This window comes from Gopherus evgoodei, unplaced genomic scaffold, assembly GCF_007399415.2.
Source record: "Gopherus evgoodei ecotype Sinaloan lineage unplaced genomic scaffold, rGopEvg1_v1.p scaffold_70_arrow_ctg1, whole genome shotgun sequence".
NCBI lineage: Eukaryota > Metazoa > Chordata > Testudines > Testudinidae > Gopherus > Gopherus evgoodei.
The window spans coordinates 239519-259632 of NW_022060091.1; the positions used below are offsets into that span (position 1 = coordinate 239519).

Below are 20114 nucleotides of genomic sequence, written 5' to 3' on the forward strand. Positions count from 1 at the left end.
TCAGACTGGTGTAACACTGGGGTAGGTGAGAGAAGACATTTGGGGTAGATCCTCAACACATCCGTGTAATTCCATTGACTTTGGTGGACGTAAAGCAATTTTCAGCATCCGTTGGTCTGAGCTACTGCTTCCAATGGAGCTGTATATCCATTCCCACCAGCTGGCAATTGGGCCCACTGTCTTATAAACCACCATTTGTGGCCTAACCATTAAAGGGGGACAAAGAGCCAGACTGTATCAGCCTGGCTTACATGTATATTTGGTCGTGTGAGTGATGGAGAGACTGGCTAGAAATTACAGGAAGGTTTCTATCCACCAGTGGGGCGAGGTTCTGGAGCAGCCTCCAAATAGAAGTTGTAGGGGGCAAGTGACCAAATTCATTTTAAGAGAGAGCTGGACACATGTCTGAGTGAGATTGTATGATGGGTCTGCTTGTGATGGTGGAGGGCAGAGCTCAGCAACCCTGGGTTCCACTTGCAGCATATGTCTTATCAGGAAGGGATTCCTCCCTCCAACCCAGTGTATTCTGGGAGCTTTTTTTTTTAACTCTCTGAAGCATTGTGTGGGATGTGCCAGGGCTCTGAGATGGCTCTGAGCCATTATCTCTCTCTCTCGGGTGGTTGGCTGGCTGGTTCATGCCAACATGATCAGCATCTAACTGATCATCATGTGTTGGTCAGGAAGAAATTTTTCCCTCGGTTAGATTGACAGGGACCTTGGAGGGGTTCGCTTTCCTCTCCAGCATGTGGTGCGGATAACCTGCCATGATTTTCTGGGTGTATTTCAATCATTTCCCTGCCATTGACAGATGCTGCTATGTTTTTAGCTGAGTTAAACAATCTGCCAATGGCTTGGAAAAATGTTACCCAACTCTGCCCACAACTAGGTTGGCCACTGATGCATTTCTAGAATACCGGACATTCTAGTACTTCTTGGAAAGCTGTGGCCCCATCCACCAGTGTGACCATGCATGACTCCCTAGTCCATGATACTGGACAAAACCACATCTGGTTTTCTCTCAGTACCAGACAGGGGACAAGCCCACAAAGAGGGGACTTGCGAAGGCCTGATGTAGATGAAAATGGAGGTGCTGTAGCCAATGGTAACCACAGTGAAATGAGATGCACAGGTGGAGATAGCTTTCTTCCTGCCCTTGGTAGATGGGATACGGATGATGGTGCCGATAATATACATGTAGGAGATGACCAGCAGCAGTAGGGAGTCTAGCTACACAAACAGCGAGATGATGAAGTCGATGAATTTCACCAGCCAGATGACTGCACAGGTGAGGTATAAAAAGTGGGCATGGTAGCAGAAGAAATGGTTAATGATGTTGAGGCCACAGCAGGGCAATTCAAGTTTGATTATGGTAGGGACCAAGATGGAGAAGAATCCCCGCATCCATGATCCCATCACCAACCAGATGCAGACCTTTCTATTCATGATAGTGCTATAGCTCAGTGGGTAACATATGGCCACCTATTGATTGCAGGACATCATGGCCAACTAGACATTCTCTGAAACGCCCAGCAGGAAATAGAAGTAAGACTGAGCCAGGCAGCCATAAAAGGAGATGGTATTCCTCTGATAGGAAGTTCTCCAGCCTAGGTTTCTTGGCTAGAACATTCTCCTTTCAGCAACTATGGGGCTGGGCGAGTCAGAAACTGCTCTGAACCAGCTCCTCCTTTTGCCATGCACATTCACAGTGTACTCTGTTTGGTGTGACTCCAAACGCTTCAAAGGCTGATGCGCCTAACTGAGAACCAAACACTGTGGTTGATAATGCTGTCACTTTATTTCCCCCAAGGGCGAGTAGGTGGACTGAACTCTACCGAGCTTTGGAGTCCCTGGTGTGAGGATCTGAGCCCCGGTTTGATCTCTTGCCATGCACAATAAATCAGCACCCAAATGTACCAACGGTAAGAAAAGTTAGAAATACTTCACTGCAGTCAACTGATTTCCCTTTCACTCATCCTGGTGTAAATCAGGAACAACTCCACTGGAGTCAATAGGGCTGTTTTCCCAGTCATTCATCTCAAGGTAAGTCCATGGTGTTACAGTGGTGTATGTTTGGTTTCAGAGAGAGGAGATTCAGGCCCTTTGACTCCAACCTCTGCCACATCCTCAACCCCTGAATGTTCTTACACTAGTCCCCAGGTGTCTCCTTCTCTCTGCCTCACACAGCTCAGACCTCCAAACAAAACCCCCAGCCCCTAATCTCCTTTCTCCCCTCTCACAGCCCTCAACCTCACAAATGCTCCTGGGCCCTGTTCTCTGAAATTCCCCCTCCCATGGCCCAGAACCAATTCTCCACCCAGAGTTCCTGACTCAGCTTCCTCAGAGAGGTAACTGGTCCTAACCTTTTTCTGCCTATCTGTTACTATCAACTGCTTTAACAGTGGCTGTTAACCTCAAGAAATGCTTTTGATTCAAATAAAGGTTTTATCCGACCCAAGTATGTTGGCCACAATGTGCTATAGAAAACCCAACAGTTCCCCCCGTACCTCATGTGGAGAAGATCTGTGAAGCTGGGTCTTCCACACTACAAAAGAGAGCCCTAATCTTTGGATTATGGGATGGTCTGGTGTAGGGCTCTTTCTCAGTCTTTGATGTTGAAGCTGCTCCACTATGTATAAATAATAAACAGAGACATGAACTTAGCTCTTCTACATCCTAGGTGAATGCTCAAAACACTAGATTTTAGAGTCATCCTCATGATCTTGTCCCTGGCCCAACGATTATTCATTGTCATTCATAGTGGCAATTCTTAGCCTATCTCACTTGCAGAGTCTGATCCAGTAGGAGTGCTCTGAAGTAGCCCAAATCCACAAAGGGGACAGCAGGGGACCTTTAGCTCAATTGTTAGGGTGCTCACCTGGGATGTGAGATGCCCTGGTTCAGATTCCCTCTCCGGGTCTCTAACGTCCCAGGTGAGTGTCCTAACAAGTGGGCTAAAAGCTATAAAGCCTTACTCCATCTCCCCCGGGGCATGTCTTGCAAAAAATGACATAGGTGCCTACCTCCAGCCCAGATTTAGGAGGTGAACTCCCTGAGAGGGGCAGGCTTAAGATACATCCCTCTCATCGGCATCTGGCTTTGGCTAATTTAAGCATCTCCCTGCCTAGCAAGATGGCTTTTGTGTATCCCATTCTTAGGTGCCTGTGTCTTCCCATTCATTGTCTAGGGAGCCTGGGTGCCTAATCAGGACTTGTGGATTCCATTGGCTGTCTTGGTGTCTTAAAATTAGGTGTTGCCACACATTGCAATGCCTTAGTCTGTTTGTGGGTCTGGGCCTTGGCCACCCAGTGAAAATCAGAAATAAGAGGTTAGGAACATAGGATCCCTCATCCCCCATGTGTGTCGTTACCCAGGGTTACAAGTTATGAGTAGAGTTGGCAGAATTGATTTATTAAAAAAGAGTAATTTTGAGCAATATTATTGATGTTTATTTTTAAGCCCTGCTCCCCCAATTTTTATTGATTTAAGATTTTAGAGTTTTGCAAAATCAGCGGTTTTAAGCTCCCCCCATCACCAAAATGTTTATCTTTTTAAATTTTCACAGTTGCAGGAAATTATGGTGGAGGGGATCATACAATAATTATTTAATGACAGTAGATGCTGACTTTCAAAAGGTTAAAGCTTTATAAAATGTTATAATACACATTGTCAACATCACATGTGAAAATATACAAAGTAAGTGTCCTTAAATCAAACTGTAATAAGTTCTCAGGTAGCATTTTTCTTACTTTGTCTATCTGTCAGTTTTGATTATCGATGGCAATATTTTTTCATTGGTTTGTGAGTGTTTGGTGAAATCGACATTTACTAATATTCACCAAGAAAAATTGAATCCCTCCTAGCCTATTTATGAGGGAAATCCTCCTTCCTCCTTCCACTGTTTTGTGTGGATTTCGGCATGCTCAGAACCCACCTACCAGATCAAGTTCCACAGGAGAAAGAAGTGCAGCAATGCCTATGTTCACTTGGTTTGAGGATCCAGCTCGGACTCAGACTTGAGAGGCAACCAGGCATCTCAAGTGAGGCAGCAGTGTGCATTCCTAGAAGCAGAAACATAAGCACTTAGGGGACTTTTGCAGCAAAACTTTTTTAGGCATTGAGTGAATTAAGGTACTTACAGGGTTAGGCAACAGCTAAGTGGGGGCTTTGAGGATCTCAGTGCTGCCTAAATTTTGAACGTAGGTGTCGAAAGTAGTAGTGTTGTATTAATTAAGATGGAATATGTGGGCCCAAAAAGTCAAAGGTGTTACCATAATCCTGTCACTGTCCAACATCAAACAATGTTAAACAAGGTTCAGGGTATGACACACAGGCCTCAGCCTGCTTAATCCCATGACAAACACACCATTAACATCCTTTTAACCTTTTATTAAAGATAAAGAAAAGAAGAAAGCACAGTTAAAGCATTTGAAAGGTAAGGAATTAAATAAGGTTTTCATGTTAACAACTTCCTTCGCTCCCTGTCCCTTTAGCTGAAAAGAGTTTTAGAAGGGAAAAAAAAACAACTACACTCATCTGTCAGTCTCTTAGATGGCATCAAAGATGGTAAAAACTATCCTTTGGAGGGAAAGTGAAGAAATTAGTTGAGATGGGCTGGAGCTGTTATTGTTAAAGTCCCTCCAATCCTATTTCATTTGAGGCAGTGGTTGGGAATTAACCTGTTTATAACATTTATTAGTGAATTTTCCATAGTTAATTCACAAGCAGGCAAAAATGATGGGCCCAATTCTCACAGCAGTAGTTAGGCACCTAAATGCTTTTCTGGATCTGAGTCTTAGTGCTAAAGCATCTGCCTTGAGCAAATACAATACATATAATTAGAAGTGAGCATCTCCTGTTTCCCAGACCAGTGCATAACCCACTGGACTATGCTGTGTACCAAAGAAGTGTAAGGAACACAATAATTATATGGTAGGAGGCACATGAAATGAATTAAGTTGCACATTAAAGGTCTCTGCCATCACAAGTGAGTCTATGACATATGGGCAAAGGCTAAAATATTCTGAAAGGTACCAGTAGTTGGGTTCACAGATGGTAACCTAGTTAAAATTTCTTGGAAAGTGTCATGATTTTTTATCTTTCCATGTACATCTCAAAAAGTGGCTCTGAGTTTCTCCAGTGAGTGGATCCCCTGGGGTACCTGTGATCATTAAAACTAATCAGCCTCACCCAGTTGAGGCAGACCTACTTCATAGAGAATGGCAAGTAGATTGTGAGACCAGAAGAACTAGAGTCAACATATGAAAGTACAATTCGCTTAGATGTGACAACACCGTTGGACAAGTCAAAAGACCCTGATGTTGCAGATGCTATTTGAGGGCTTCTCACGGCTTGACATGAAGGGAAAAATCAGAATGATTACTACTTTTCAGTCTTTGAAGCAGTTCAGAATAAACTACTTAGTATTTAATCCAAAAAAGAAGGGACTAGAATTTAAAAAATTACTCTACAAGAATTTGTTTTACAGTAGTTGGTGAGGACTGAGGCACAGGGCACAATCTGTGTGTAGCCGGCTTGGCCTTATGGTATCTTCCTAACATCACAAACCTAGACTAACGTGAGTAGCTGTTCTGCTCCCATTTCTGTTTATTTATTTCCTTTTCTTGTTTTTCTTTTCCCTCTTCTCTTTCCTTTTTTAAATATCTTTTACCTCCGTTTTGAGAACTTCTTTTCTTATATTTTCCTTTTCCCTTTCTCTTTTCTCTCCTTTCTTTTCTTTCATTCATCTTCTTTAACTCTTTTTTGTTTTTTCTTTTTTTCTTTTTTTTTTTAGTTCCTACATTTTTCTCCTTTCCTTTTTATTCTCTTTCTTCATTTCTCTCATTTCATTTTCACCCTCTCCTTTCCTTTATTGCTTTTCTCTGTTCCTTTATTTTAATTTTACTTCTTCCTTCTTTTAGACTCATAGACTTAAGGTCAGACGGGACCATTATGGTCATCTAGTCTGACCTTCTGCACAACGCAAGCCACAGAATCTCACCCACTCACTCCTATTACTTTTTTTTTCTTTCCTTATTTTTAAGGCTAGTCCAAATATTTCTATCAAAACTGTTTTTTGACAAAAAAATTAATGGGTTTTCAATTAAACTAAAACCTTTGTAGTAAGTGTCTGCTTTCTGTGGACAATTTTTGACTTTTCATTAAGAAAATAAAAACCAGAAATTTTGAAGTTTTCAGCTGAAAACTTTTCTTTTTTCTTTTTTCTTCCTCTCTCTCCCCTACATCCCAAAAAATAAAAAAAAATTGCCCAGGGAAACAATTCCATCCAGCTCTGCTCTTCTTTATTTTTGGGGCTTTTCTCTCCTCCACTTTTCTTTCCACTTCTGTTTGTCATATGTTTCCTCTTCTCATTGTCTTCCCTTCCCTGCTCACATTGACTTGTTGTTCTTCCCATCTCACCCATTGCCCACAGGGTAAATTTTTATATGAGGTATTGTTCTTTTGTCTTCTTCACTTTTCTTGTTTCAGCCTTGCTTTCCTCCTCTACAGTTTATCATTTTTTTCTTCTTTATTTCTCTTCCTTTTCCTTTTATGTTCTCCTCTGATCTTTTCTTTCCTCTTGTCTACTCTTCTGTTTTTCTACTTTTCTTTTCTCCTGTTCATCTGACACATTATTCCCTATTCCCTCGGTTCTCTCTCTACCCCTGACAGATAGATCCAATGTAGCCATGCGGAACCAAACCACCATAACCAAATTCATCCTCATTGGCTTCCTCTACCTCCGTCATCTGGAATGCCTCATTGCTGAAGGCCTTCCTGGCCTCTTACTTGCTGAATTTGTCTGCCAATACCATGATCATCACCATCATCCTCTTAGACAGTCACCTCCATAACCCCATGAACTTCTTCCTCTGGAACCTCTCCTGTTTGGAGATCCTTTTTACATCTTCTGTCCTACCCAAGGTGATAGCCAGCTTTCTGACGGATGACAGGTCCATTTCCTACCTGGCTTGTATCACTCAGTGCTACTTCTACTCCCTTCTGGACTGCAGTGAGTTTGTCCTGCTGGCCATTATGTCCTATAACTGCTATGTGGCCATCTGCAACCCACTGCGCTAAACCATGGTCATGAATGCTCAGCTCTGCTTCCAGCTCGTGGTGGGGTCGTAGGCAACGGGGTTCCTGGCCACCATCATCCTCACCATCCTGGTCATCACCCTGCCCTTCTGCAATGCCAGCCAGATTGACCACTTCTTCTGCAACGGCTTGGCCTTGGTCAAGCTGTCCTGTGTGGACACGAGCTTTGTGGAGCTGCTGAGTTTCATGACCTCCTCCGCCATCCTGCTGGGCTTCTTGATCCTGACAGTGGTGTCCTACACTTATATTGTTGCCACCATCTTCAGGATAACATCCCACTCAGGACGCAACAAGGCTTTCTCCACCTGCTCCTCCCACTTCATCATCATCACAGCTGCATCTTCATGTATGTCCAGCCTTCGGGCAGTAACATCTCGCTCAACAAGCTGGTGGCCCTGCTCAACACAGTGGTGACCCCTCTCATGAGCCCCTTCATCTTCAGCATGAGGAACCAGCAGATGAAAGATTCCCTGACGGCAGCCTTGAAGAGCAGCATGAACTTCTCAAGGAAGCATATTAACTTCTGAATGGGTTTTGTGAGGGGAAAAGAAGGGGAAATTAAACAAGAGTAATAGTTATAGTACTCTTCTAAGTTATAGTACTCTCCTAAGAAGTGGTAGTTCCCTGTTCAAATCCCTCTTCTCCTAAGGCAGAGGGGGAAATTGAAGCTGGATCTTTCGCCTCCTAGTTGAGTACCCAAATGGCTGAGCTCAGAGTGATGAATGAGGCATCCTTCTCACTCCCCAGGCCTCTTGCGAAAAACACCTTTGGTGCCTTACCCCAGGAAAGTGTTCATAACTGACAGATAAGCACCTCCTTGGAATCTCCCATTGGCTAGCCTACATGAGGAACCCCTGAGCATGCTGGCTTTTGTGAATCCCATTTTTAGGTGCCTATCTTACCCAGAAACTGTGAGGTTAATTTATTTGCATTGATTTTTGAGCTACTTTTTTAAATTTATATAATAAACACAGATAAATTTCCAGGAAATGTTTAACAATATATATTTTTTTAAATGAAAACAAAGGGCCTTGCACGTACACCACCAAATAAAACAATCATTCCCTGGTTCACACACCTCACTTCACCTGTCCTTCCACTGAAACATGTGAGGTCATTTATTTCCCCACCCATATATTCCCATTAATTCACATATGTAATTTTACGATTTAATTTTCCATTCAATTTAATTTAAAGACTGTCAAGTGTAAACGTATGTGCATCAACGGAATTCCTCCTGATTTATGTCAAGCAGTCTCAGTTCCCATATTTTCAATGTATCTCACCAGAACTTGAGCAGGTGTAAACCAGAATAAATTAATTCACTTCCCCATTCCTCACCCACTGCTGGCCTTAATGCCCATTATATGATATAGCCCCTCTTTTCTCATCCACTAGGACTCACTGCTCCATTCCCACTGCTGAGGAGGTGCCTTTACATGACAGCAGCACCCATGGTACAAATATCACATGTCACACAGCTGTATGAAGGTTCAGGGCCCTCAGACCGGTAAATGATATGTTTTCTTGGGCAAAGAAGTGTCACTTGCATTCCTCCCTTATTTCAGGGCCATAGGGGCAGAGTGTGCTGTCATCCGCTAGGCAAGGCTTGGGGTGGGCTCCACTCTGCTTGTTTATAAAGCCATTGGGCACTTACTGCAACTTCCAACACATGACAATGGCTTGAGATCAGATCCCTGTCTATAGGTCTGCCTATTTAGCTAACTCTGTTATTGTGGTGTCTGTTTCATTCTTACCTGATATGAGGTAGCCTTTATTCTGAAGTTCAAAGAACAGAGTAGGCATCAAGACAGATTCTCAAGGAGACCTGTAGCAGGATGCAGTCCTGCAGCACACCCTCTCATGGCGTGGCACTGAAGTCAACCTGCCTCAGTTTCCCTTCTGGGTTTTCAATGATTCTCTCGTCTTTTAGCACAGTTCAGTTACAGAGGTGACTCAGCCCTCAAGCTAAACCTTCTGTCCCATCGCTTCTGATGCAATCAAAGTCCAAAGAAAACACTAATCTTCCATCCTAAATCTGTGATGGGCCCACAACAGCCTTTGGCCCATCTCTTCCTGGTCTCAGCTTCCAACCCTCCTGGGTTCTGGTTAACCCCCTTTTCCTGCCCTTAATATCAGGGGCTGCTGCACCCTCTACAAGGGTGGTAGTATGAGGGAACCCACACCCACATGATAGGGGCACTGGCTGGACTCTGTTCAGGCTCTGAAAGCTTAAATCACTCAGGGATCTAGGCACACTGGCAGTGAGTGGCTGAAAGGGAGTGCTTGGCCCAATCTTCAACACTACCCTCTGCTATGGGCCCTGGTCCTGGGAAAGGAACTGTCTCCCACTGTAGCCACAAGCTGACCCAATTCTCCTCCCCAAGGCCTCTTCCTATATCTGCTGCCCTCCTTCTGGGTCCCTTGGGATAGGATGATCCCAATCTTATGTCCTAGGACTATGCTTCGCTTCTGTCAGACCTTACCCCAGTGCCCAGCTTCCCTTGGGAGAGGACTCCACAGCCCTCCTTCATAGTCCTGTGCCATGGTCCTCACCGACTTCCTGAGCTAACCCTCCAACAGCTTTCAGGTTCTGCCCCAGACAGCCTCCCTCCCAGCTTCCCCAGACTATAAGCTCCCCTTCACTGAGCTCCACACAGTGTTATGTGGTGGGATTTGTAGTCACCTAGCTAAAATACCCTAGTGCACATCCTCCGTTGTGTTGGGGAACAATTATATCAAAGAATCATGGAATCATAGAATATAATGGTTGGAAGGGACCTCAGGAGGTCATCTAGTCCAACCCCTGGCTCAAAAGCAGGACCAACCCCCAACTAAATCATCCCAGCCAAGGCTTTGTCAAGCCTGACCTTAAAAACCTCTAAGGAAGGCAATTCCACCACCTCCCTAAGGAACCCATTCCAGTGCTTCACAACTCTCTGAGTGAAAAAAGTTTTTTCATAATATCCAACCTAAACCTCCCCCACTGCAACTTGAGACCATTACTCCTTTTTCTGTCATCTGGTACCATTGAAAATAGTCTAGATCCATCCTCTTTGTAATCCCCTTTCAGGTAGTTGAAAGCAGCTCTCAAATCCCCCATCATTCTTCTCTTCTGCAGATTAAAAAACCTAGTTCCCTTAGCCTCTCCTCATAAGTCATGTGCTCCAGCCCTCTAATCATTTTTGTTGCCCTCTGCTGGCCTCTTTCCAATTTTTCCATGTCCTTCTTGTAGTCTGGTGTCCAAAACTGGACACAGGACTCCAGATGAAGCCTCAACAATGCCAATCAGAGGGGAATGATCACTTCCCTCAATCTGCTGGCAATGGCCCTACTTATACAGCCCAAAATGCTGTTAGCCTTCTTGGCAACAAGGGCACACTGTTGACTCATATCCAGATTCTCATCCACTGTAACCCCAGGTCCTTTTCTGCAGAACTACTGCCTAGCCATTCAGTCCCTAGTCTGTAGCAGTGCCTGGGATTCTTCTGTCCTAAGTGCAGGACTCTGCACTTGTCCTTTTTGAACCTCATCAGACTTCTTTTGGCCCAATCCTCTAATTTGTCTAGGTTCCTCTGTATCCTATCCCTATCTTCCAGGGTATCTACCACTCCTCCCAGTTTATTGTCATCTGCAAACTTGCTGAAGGTGCAGTCCATGCCATCCTCTAGATCATTAATGAATATATTGAACAAAACTGGCCCCAAGACTGACCCTTGGGGCAGTCTGCTTGATATGGGCTCCCAACAAGACATGGAACTATTGATCACTACCCGCTGAGCCCGATGATCTAGCCAGCTTTCTATCCACCTTATAGTCCTTTCATACAGTCCATACTTCTTTAATTGGCTAGCAAGAATACCATGGGAGACTGTATCAAAGGCTTTGCTAAAGTCAAGGAATAACATGTCCACTGCTCTCACCTCATCCACAGAGCCAGTTATCTTGTCATATAAGGCAATTAGATTAGTCAGGCAAGACTTGCCCGTGGTGAATCCATGCTGACTGTTCCTGATCACTTTTCTCTCCTCTAAGTGTCTTCAGAATTGATTCTTTGAGGACCTGCTTCATGATTTTTCCAGGGACTGAGGTGAGGCTGACTGGCCTGTAGTTCCCCAGATCTTCCATATTCCCTTTTTTAAAGATGGGCACTACATTAGCCTTTTTCCAGTCATCTGGAAACTCCCCCAATTGCTATAAGTTTTCAAAGATAATGGTCAATGGATCTGCAATCACATCTGCCAACTCTTTTAGCATCCTCGGATGCAGTGTATCCGGCCCCATTGACTTGTGCTCATCCAGCTTTTCTAAATAGGCCTGAACCACTTCTTTCTCCACAGAGGCTGGTGACCTCCTCCCCATGCTGTGTTACCCATTGCAGTAGTCTGGGACCTGACTTTGTTCGTGAAGACAGAGGCAAAAAAATCATTGAGTACATTAGCTTTTTCCATATCTTCTGTCATTAGGTTGCCTCCTTCATTCAGTAAGGGGCCCACACTTTCCTTGACTTTCTTCTTGTTGCTAACATACCTATAGAAATTCTTCTTGTTACTCTTAATATCCCTTGCTAGCTGCAACTCCAATTGTGATGTGGCCTTCCTGATTTCATTCCTGCATGTCTGAGCAATACTTTTATGCTTCTCCCTGGTCATTTGTCCAATCTTCCACTTCTTGTAAGCTTTCTTTTTGTGTTTAAGATCAGCAAGGATTTCACTGTTAAGCCAAGCTGGTCACCTGCCATATTTACTATTCTTTCTACACATCAGGATGGTTTGTTCCTGCAACCTCAATAAGAATTCTTTAAAATACAGCCAGCTCTCCTGGAATCCTTTCCCCCTCATATTATTCTCCCAGGGGATTCTGCCCATCAGTTCCCTGAGGGAGTCAAAGTCCATCCACTTTTGCTTCCCCTACTAATTCTTTCTGGTTTGTGAGCAGCAGATCAAGAAGAACTCTGCCCCTAGTTGGTTCTTCCAGCACTTGCACTAGGAAATTGTCCCCTACACTTTCCAATTTTAACACAGTTTCCAGTGCCTCACTGTGACCCCATTGAAATCAAAGGCCCTGATGCGGCTCTCACTCAGTTGGTGTAAGTGAGGAGGTGAATGGTGTTTTGGATGTGCTGGATCAGGCTGGCCAGATAAAATACACTTGCTTGACTTAAACTTTATATTCATCCACAGGACATATATAGTGTGAGCAGCCTCTTAGATATGTTCTAGGAATTATTTTGGAGAAGTTATGTGGCCTCTGTTATACAGGGGGTCAGACTAGATTAGCACAGTGGTCCTTTCTGGCATTAGAATCTATTAATCAAAGCACTGCATTCTTGCCCAGATCTTTATCCAGGTGGAAAAAAGAGGGTTAATGGGTTACAGATTGTTGTAATAAGCCATACATCCAGTATCTTTACTAAGTCCATGATTTTTAGTTTCTAGCAAAGTTATGAATTTAATCTCCCAAACTCATCATTTGAGGGTGTTATTCAGGTTTCCTTTGAGGACAAGGACTATGAGGTCAGATATGGAGTGACTGTTTTGTGACAAGTATTCACCTATGAGTGATAGGGTGTTTTTTCTGTCTTTGTCATGCAGCTGCTGGACCAGTAGGTGTAGAGCAAGCTCCATCTTCATCCACCAGAGCTTTGATCTATCACATGAAAGGTAAATATTCCCAGTTGGAAATAGAGTTGTGGTGCAATGATTCAATGTTGTTTACACTGTGCAGACATTGGGCTGCTGCTAGAAATTCCCTGATGGATAATAGTTAATAAAACAAACCAGCTAAATAGGGCCTGTCCACAGTCTTCAGTTCTGCTACTCCCTGCAGATAAAGGCAACCGCTGACACTGACGTTCTTTACTTTGTGCATCTACACAGTATGAAATCACTGCAAAAAGCATGAGGTCATTTGTTGAAATAACTGTATATGCACATAGAAAACAGTGAGTAGTGTTAGATCCGCATAAGACAATTTTGGCTGCTGAATTTCTGAGAAGAGTTAAATGATGCATTCTGGTCACAGCACTTTTGAAGGTACAATATGATCATTTTTAGTTAAGAGTAAACCACTTCATTTTCTATTCTTTTCATACCACACCAATTGCCATAATACTTAGCGTCTCTGTGTAACTGGGTTAAGCATTTATAGGTATAGAAAATATGGGATTTGTGAATTGAAATACTGTTTTTATTATTAAGATACTTAGTAATGAAAGCAAAGTTCTAGATTCTTATATTACATAACAGATCTATAAATCTGAAATAACTCCCTCTAAAGTCCACAGTATAGCTGGTCAAAATATTTTAAACATATTTTTCCCCCTTTGCCCAAAAAACGGCTTTGTATCAAAATTGAAATTTTACCATGGGAAATTGAAAAAAATATGCAAAATTATATTGAAACAAAAATATATTTTAAAAAATCAGTACAAATATTGAAAATAGGGAAAAAATGAGTGAAATAAAGACAACTTCAGAATTTTGTTTCCAGAAAATAGGTTGTTTTTTTTTTATTAAAAGTCAATGAGATCTAGATTTTGTCTAGACAGGGGAAATTGACTGGCATAACTATTCTGGACTAATTTAGCTATCATGGAATAACACCCCCATGTAGACACTGTATTCAGAATAAAAGTGATTTTAGTCTTGAAAAATCTCTCTGCTTTGTAAGCAGAGTAATTATTCTGTAATAAAGTATTTTTTATTCTGGAATAGAGTGTTTACATGAGGAGTGATTCTGGAATAGCTGTTGCAGACAGCTTATTCCACAATAGCTATGCTGGTTGATTTAAGTCCCATTTAGGCAAGGATTTCAACCCCTAAGAGCCTAAGTTACTTTTAAAAATAGGACTTAGTCTCCTAAAGAACCTCTTGTCTTGATTATGAAATGAATCAGCTGTGTATGTCTCAAAACCTTGCATCAGGCAGCATTTCAAAGTTTTCCCTTTTTGTATTAAGCTGTGTTGTCCCTGTCGTTTGCACAGAAAGGTTTGCCATTTTTTGCGTGTTGAATTGGTTTTCTTAAACATATGCAAGACAAGATCCTTAACACTTTCAAATTGGCCAAACTCCATTGAAGACACTATGTAAGATTTGCACGAGTTTGACTTTGCAGTCTTAACTAACAGAAGTTCCCACTGAATGTGATGAGACTTTTCAGTGGATATGGACTTGAAAATTAGCCCCTAAGATTTCTACAATTAAAAACATGCTTACTGCTTACTATGGGGAGCATCCATTCACATGAATTCCACATCTTCAGCTGGTGCAAATTGGCATAATTCTATTGAAGTTTTTTGTAGTTATTGAAGGATTTCTGGTCGTTTTTTAACTTTGCCTACCTATACATTTCAATTAGTATAGATGGAAATATTTCCCCTCAATCTGTATGTGTACTGTGACATCGACATTTACCAACATTTGCCAATAAAATTTAATTCTTCAAAGCTGACCTATATGTCATAGGGTTTGCAGAATCAGTAGAGTTCCTCAAAAAATGGAATTTGCATCTGGTAGGAAATTTTGTTACTGCAACATTTGTTTTCATACCAAATTGGGGCAAATTATTGAAATATTTTAGAAATTGTCAAACAAAAATTTCTGTATTTTAAATTGAAAAAATATTTTTGATCTACATGAAACATTTTATTTTGAAATGATGTCAAAATGAAAAAAATGAAATGTCAAAATGAAATGAAAAATGTATTTTGACATTGATATTTTGACTTAAGTGACATTTTAAGTTGAAATGTAAGTCTAACACTATTTTTCATGAAAATAAAAAAAAATCTTGCAGTTGTTGTTTTCCTTTCAATTTCTATTAAATTACATTTTAAAATGGGAAAATTTTTGTTCAACCAATTTTGACCATGTCTAAGAATTACTCGCTATTGTGTGCAATCATATACAGATATTAGCAATGCTGGTTTACATTTATCATGTCTACCACCACCTTTTTCCCTTAAAAAAGAAGATGGTCTGTGTGGACCAGAGGAGTTCATTTAAAATAAAAATATTTCTCAGGTTTGGTCAATATGAACTATAACCATGTTTCCTTACTCTGTACACTTGACACCATGATGGGTGAAAAAAAGGAAAATATCAAACGTGTCTTTACAAATCAGTGTAAGCTAATATGGGTCTGCAAAGCTTCAATTTTGCCCTTTAGTTTCAACATGCCAAAACTGTATAATTAAAATTAAGTTTTCTACTAGAGGAAAAACTCTTATGTATGAAGAATAAGGAGGGGAGAGGGGAACAGCAATAATTAGGACCAGTCAAAAAATTCCATCAAAACATTTTTTCTTCAGAAAACTGAGCTTTTGACAAAATGAAAATTATAGAGGAAAGTGTCTGCTCCTCTAAACAAACAACATCCCCCAAAGAAAAAAAATAATAATCCTGACCCATTATTTTTAATTTGAAAATCAAGCACTATCAGTTTTTGGTCAAAATGTTTAAATTTTTAGCAGTTTTCAGCAGAAAATATTCAGGTTTTCACTAAAAAAAAAATCGGCTTCAGCTAAAAATCTGCAGTTTTTCAATGAAAGTTCTCAAAAATGTTGCAGAGAAAAAAAGATATGACCAGGTTTACTAATAATTCATAAAAGTAAAACCGGTAACTTTATGCTTTCTCCAGTGCTGTCCCACAAACCTACTTCATTATCCACCTTCTATTCCCTCCTCAAGACACTTCCTCATCATGATATCTACAAAAAACTTGACAATGGTTAGGCTGTTGGTATGCAGAGACCAATGCCCATCAACTGAACATGAGCTTCCAGTGTGAGGCTGTGGTCAAAAGGGTTAATGCAATCCTGGTATGCATAAACAGTAGGCACAGAGAGGTTATTTTACCTCCGTATTTGGCACTGGTGTGACTATTGATGGAATTCAGTGTCCAGTGCTGGTGTCCACAGGTCAAGAAGAATGTTGATAAATTGGAGAGGGTTCATAGAAGAGCCATGAGAATGATTAAAGGAATTGAGAACATGTGTTATAATAAAAGACTCAAGGAGTTCAACCTATTTGCCTAACAAAGAAAAGAATAAGGGATGACTTGACAACAGTCTATAAGTACCTTCATGGGGAACAAATATTTGATAATGGGTTCTCCAGTCTAGCAGAGATAGGCCTAACATGGTCCAGTGGCTGGAAGTTGAAGCTAGACAAATTCAGACTGGAAATAAGGTGTCAATTTTTAACAATGAGAGCAATTAATCATTGGAACCATTTAACAAGGGTCATGTTGGATTCTTCATCACTGACCATTTTTAAATCCAGACTGGATGTTTTTTTCTAACAGATCTGCTTTAGGAAATATTTTGAAGAACTTCTCTGGCCTGTGTTATACCGTAGGTCAGACTAGATGATCACAATGGTCCCTTCCAGCCTTGGAATCAAAGAATATAATCTCAGTGTTTCCTTGTACTCTCCCGTATGTATGTCTCCATCTGTTGTCCCTAGTCTGATAATTAGACTGTAAAATCCTTGGACAGAAACTGCCCTTTTATTCTGTGTTTGCACAGCATCTGGTACAATTGGGTCCTGGTCCAGTACTGATACTTTTAAGTAATATGGTAATAAAATAAATAGTAATTAATAATTATTATTAATAAAGCCCTGTTCTCAGAGCTAACAATATTCTTCTGACTTTCTTTTTCTCTCTGTGAAGACATGCCTGATGTAGAGGGGGAAAACCAAATGACCATCACAGAGTTCATTCTCCTGGGATTCGGTGACCTTCATGAGCTGAAGATCCCTGTATTCATGGTGTTCCTGGCTATCTACATAGTAATACTCAGTAGGAATATCCTGATCATTGTGATGGTATCATACAACTACAGCCTGCACAACCCCATGTACTTTTTCCTGGGTAACCTGTCTATCCTGGAAGTCTTCTACACGACCAGCATCGCCCCCAAGATGCTGAAAACCCTTCTAGTGGTGCAAGAAGACATTTTCTTCTCTGCTTGTCTCCTGCAGTTCTACATCTTCGGATCTCTGGTGGTTCCTGCTTGCTGTCATATCCTATGGCCGTTACTTGGACATATGCAAACCACTGCATTATGCCTCCACCATGAGCTTCCAGCTTTACTTTTAGTTGGCAGTGGGGTCATGGGTCATTGGGTTCCTTTCACTGGTGGTCACCATGCCCATGGTTTCTAAGTTACCTTTCTGTGCTTCCAAGGAGATCGACCATTTCTTCTGTGACCTGACACCCATCATTAAACTCTCCTGTGGGGATACCTATATGGTCAGGATACCGGCTTTCATCATAGCCCCCCTTGTGTCCTTCTTGCCTTTCCTTCTAACCCTACTGTCCTACTACAAAATAATTTCCACCATCCTGAAGATCCCTTCCACCTCTGGGAAGCAGAAAGCCTTCTCCACCTGCTCATCTCACCACATTGTGATGTCTGTGTTCTATGGCACACTTATGGTGGTCTACGTGGCTCCCATAGCTAACCAGTGGCCAAACTTAAACAAGATCTTTTCCATGCTATACACAGTGGTGACACCACTGATCAACCCCATCATATACAGCCTGAGGAACACGGAGGTCAAAGAGACATTGAGAAAGCTTTTCAGTAAAAATCCATGCTAAGTGCATGACTGGGGGCTCTGTCTTATCTTGATTGCTAAATCCTTTCTCACCTAATGCACACAAGTAGCCCAAAGTCCAAGCTTTGTCAAAGCTGATAAAGGGATTTGGATGCCCTATACCTATACTACTTAATATCAAATGAAGGATGTGCCAGTAGCTAGGACACTAGCTTGGAAGTTGGGAAAATTACTTTCAGTTCCCTGCTCAAGTACATGTTTCCTGCGTGAGCTTGGCTAAATTCTCAGACTGCAAGGCCAGAAGGGACCATTGTGATCATCTAGTCCAATCTCCTGTATAACACAGGCCATAGAATAATCCCCAATATAATTCCTAGTTCAGATCTTTAGGAAAAAAACAAAATCCAGGCTTGATTTTAAAATGGTCAGTGATGGAGAATCCACTACAACCCTTGGTAAACTGTTCAGAACAGAGGAGAGAGCTATGCTGTGCTTACACCTGGATTGGCACCCAGGAGGCAAATTATGTATTTAGCAGCAGAGGGGAGATGCAGATATTGTATGTCCTGCCCCTTGTGGGCAGTGCCGGTAGTGATTAGACATGGGGAATACTACATCCAAATATTGCCAGCAGAGCCTCAGCCATGTGCCCACATGCCTCGCCACTGACCTCAGCTAGGTTCCATATGAATGCAGGTGTACACATAAACAAAGCAATTTATAGAACAAGGGCCTTAGTTTCCTATTTGCCACAAACAGTAGCCTTACTTTCCTACACTCCAATATTTGATATTACATTCAGCAGCCACAGATAAACACATATGCAAAAATGACCAGCAATGACATTAACATTGTGATCATTATGTTTTAGATTTAACACCCCAAGGAGATGAGATAAACCCACAGAGTTTGATGTTTCTGCAAAAATGACATTGCTGGTATGTAATTCGAGATCATGAGGTCTCAGAGATTACACCTCATTAAGATGAATGAGGGAAGAGCACACTATTCTTAGAGATATTGGTCTTGATTATGCCTGGCCTTCCCCCTTGTGCATTGTCCCTTTGTAATGTCAATACAATGTAAAACTCTAGCAAAACAGAACTAGGGATTGCCATTTTATGTTTCTTTGTACAGCATCTAGCACAATGGGAATGTGTTGTTGTTGGCTTCTAGGAGCTTTGACAATATCAATGTTTAATTCATGGGTTTTAAGGTAAGAAGGGACCATTACAATCATCTCAGCTCTCTCTCGTGTAATACAAACCAGAGAGAGCAGCAAAGAGTCCTGTGGCACCTTATAGACTAACAGACGTATTGGAGCATGAGCTTTCGTGGGTGAATACCCACTTCGTCGGTACCCACGAAAGTCCATGCTCCAATATGTCTGTTAGTCTATAAGGTGCCACAAGACTCTTTGCTGCTTTTACAGATCCAGACTAACATGGCTACCCCTCTGATACTTGAAACCAGAGAGAGCCACCCAGTCATTCCTACATCAATCCCATACACTGTGGTTGAGCTAGAGTTTATCTTTTTAGAAAGAGATGTGCAATCATGATTTAAATGTTTCTAACCATCAGAGGAGTGAAGTTCTGGAACAGCCTTCCATGGGGAGCTGTGAGGACTCTTATTGTATATATGTGGGGTTTCTGTTTTTTTGTTTTCAGAAAACCAGTGTCATTTTCACTGAAAATACTGGATAACACACTCAGCTCAGCCTACATCAGCAATGAACAGGGCCGGCTCTAGGCACCAGCAAAACAAGCAGGTGCTTTGGGCAGCACATTTCCAGGGGGCAGCATTTTGGCCATCCTTTTATTTTTTTAACTCACTTCCTCCCCTCTCACAACCCTGGAGAAGTGGAGCCATGGAGCAGCTGGGGACTCAGCATGGGAGCTGAGAATGCACGGGACCCTGGGAGCTGTAGTTCGTTGCCTTGCTCCCTGCCTATTGAGCCAGCCCTGGAGCATGGAAAGAACTATATTTCCCAGTAATCCCTTGGCTGCTATCAACAGGAAAGGGAGGGGTAGGGAGTGAAGTAGCTGAGCCATGCTGCGAGTCAAAAGGAGTGGCACTGTGAGTGGGGAAGAAGTGTGCTCAAGGAGTAAAAGGCTTTGCTACAGATATCCCCTTCAGAAGACTTCCCCAGACTGCATTAGGGATACTGGTGTGACCTCAGATTGCAGCCCACAAAGAAAGCAGTGGGTGGTCTAAATGGACGGTGCACCTATCTGAAGCCGAGCAAGGGAGGTATATGGATCCCACCTGAACCGGGGTAGGCAACCTATGGCACACGTGCTGAAGGCGGCACGTGAGCTTATTTTCAGTGGAACTCACGCTGCCCAGGTCCTGGCCACTGGTCTGAGGGGCTCTGCATTTTAATTTAATTTGAAATGAAGCTTCTTAAACATTTTAAAATCCTTATTTACTTTACATACAACAATATTTTGG

The 20114-nt window shown here is 42.0% G+C and overlaps 2 pseudogenes; one reads left to right on the forward strand and one right to left on the reverse strand.

The window, feature by feature from the left end:
• Nucleotides 1-978: 978 nt before the first annotated feature.
• On the reverse strand, nt 979-6688 carry LOC115643762 (annotated as a pseudogene).
• On the forward strand, nt 6687-7622 carry LOC115643771 (annotated as a pseudogene).
• The last annotated feature ends 12492 nt before the right edge of the window (nt 7623-20114 follow it).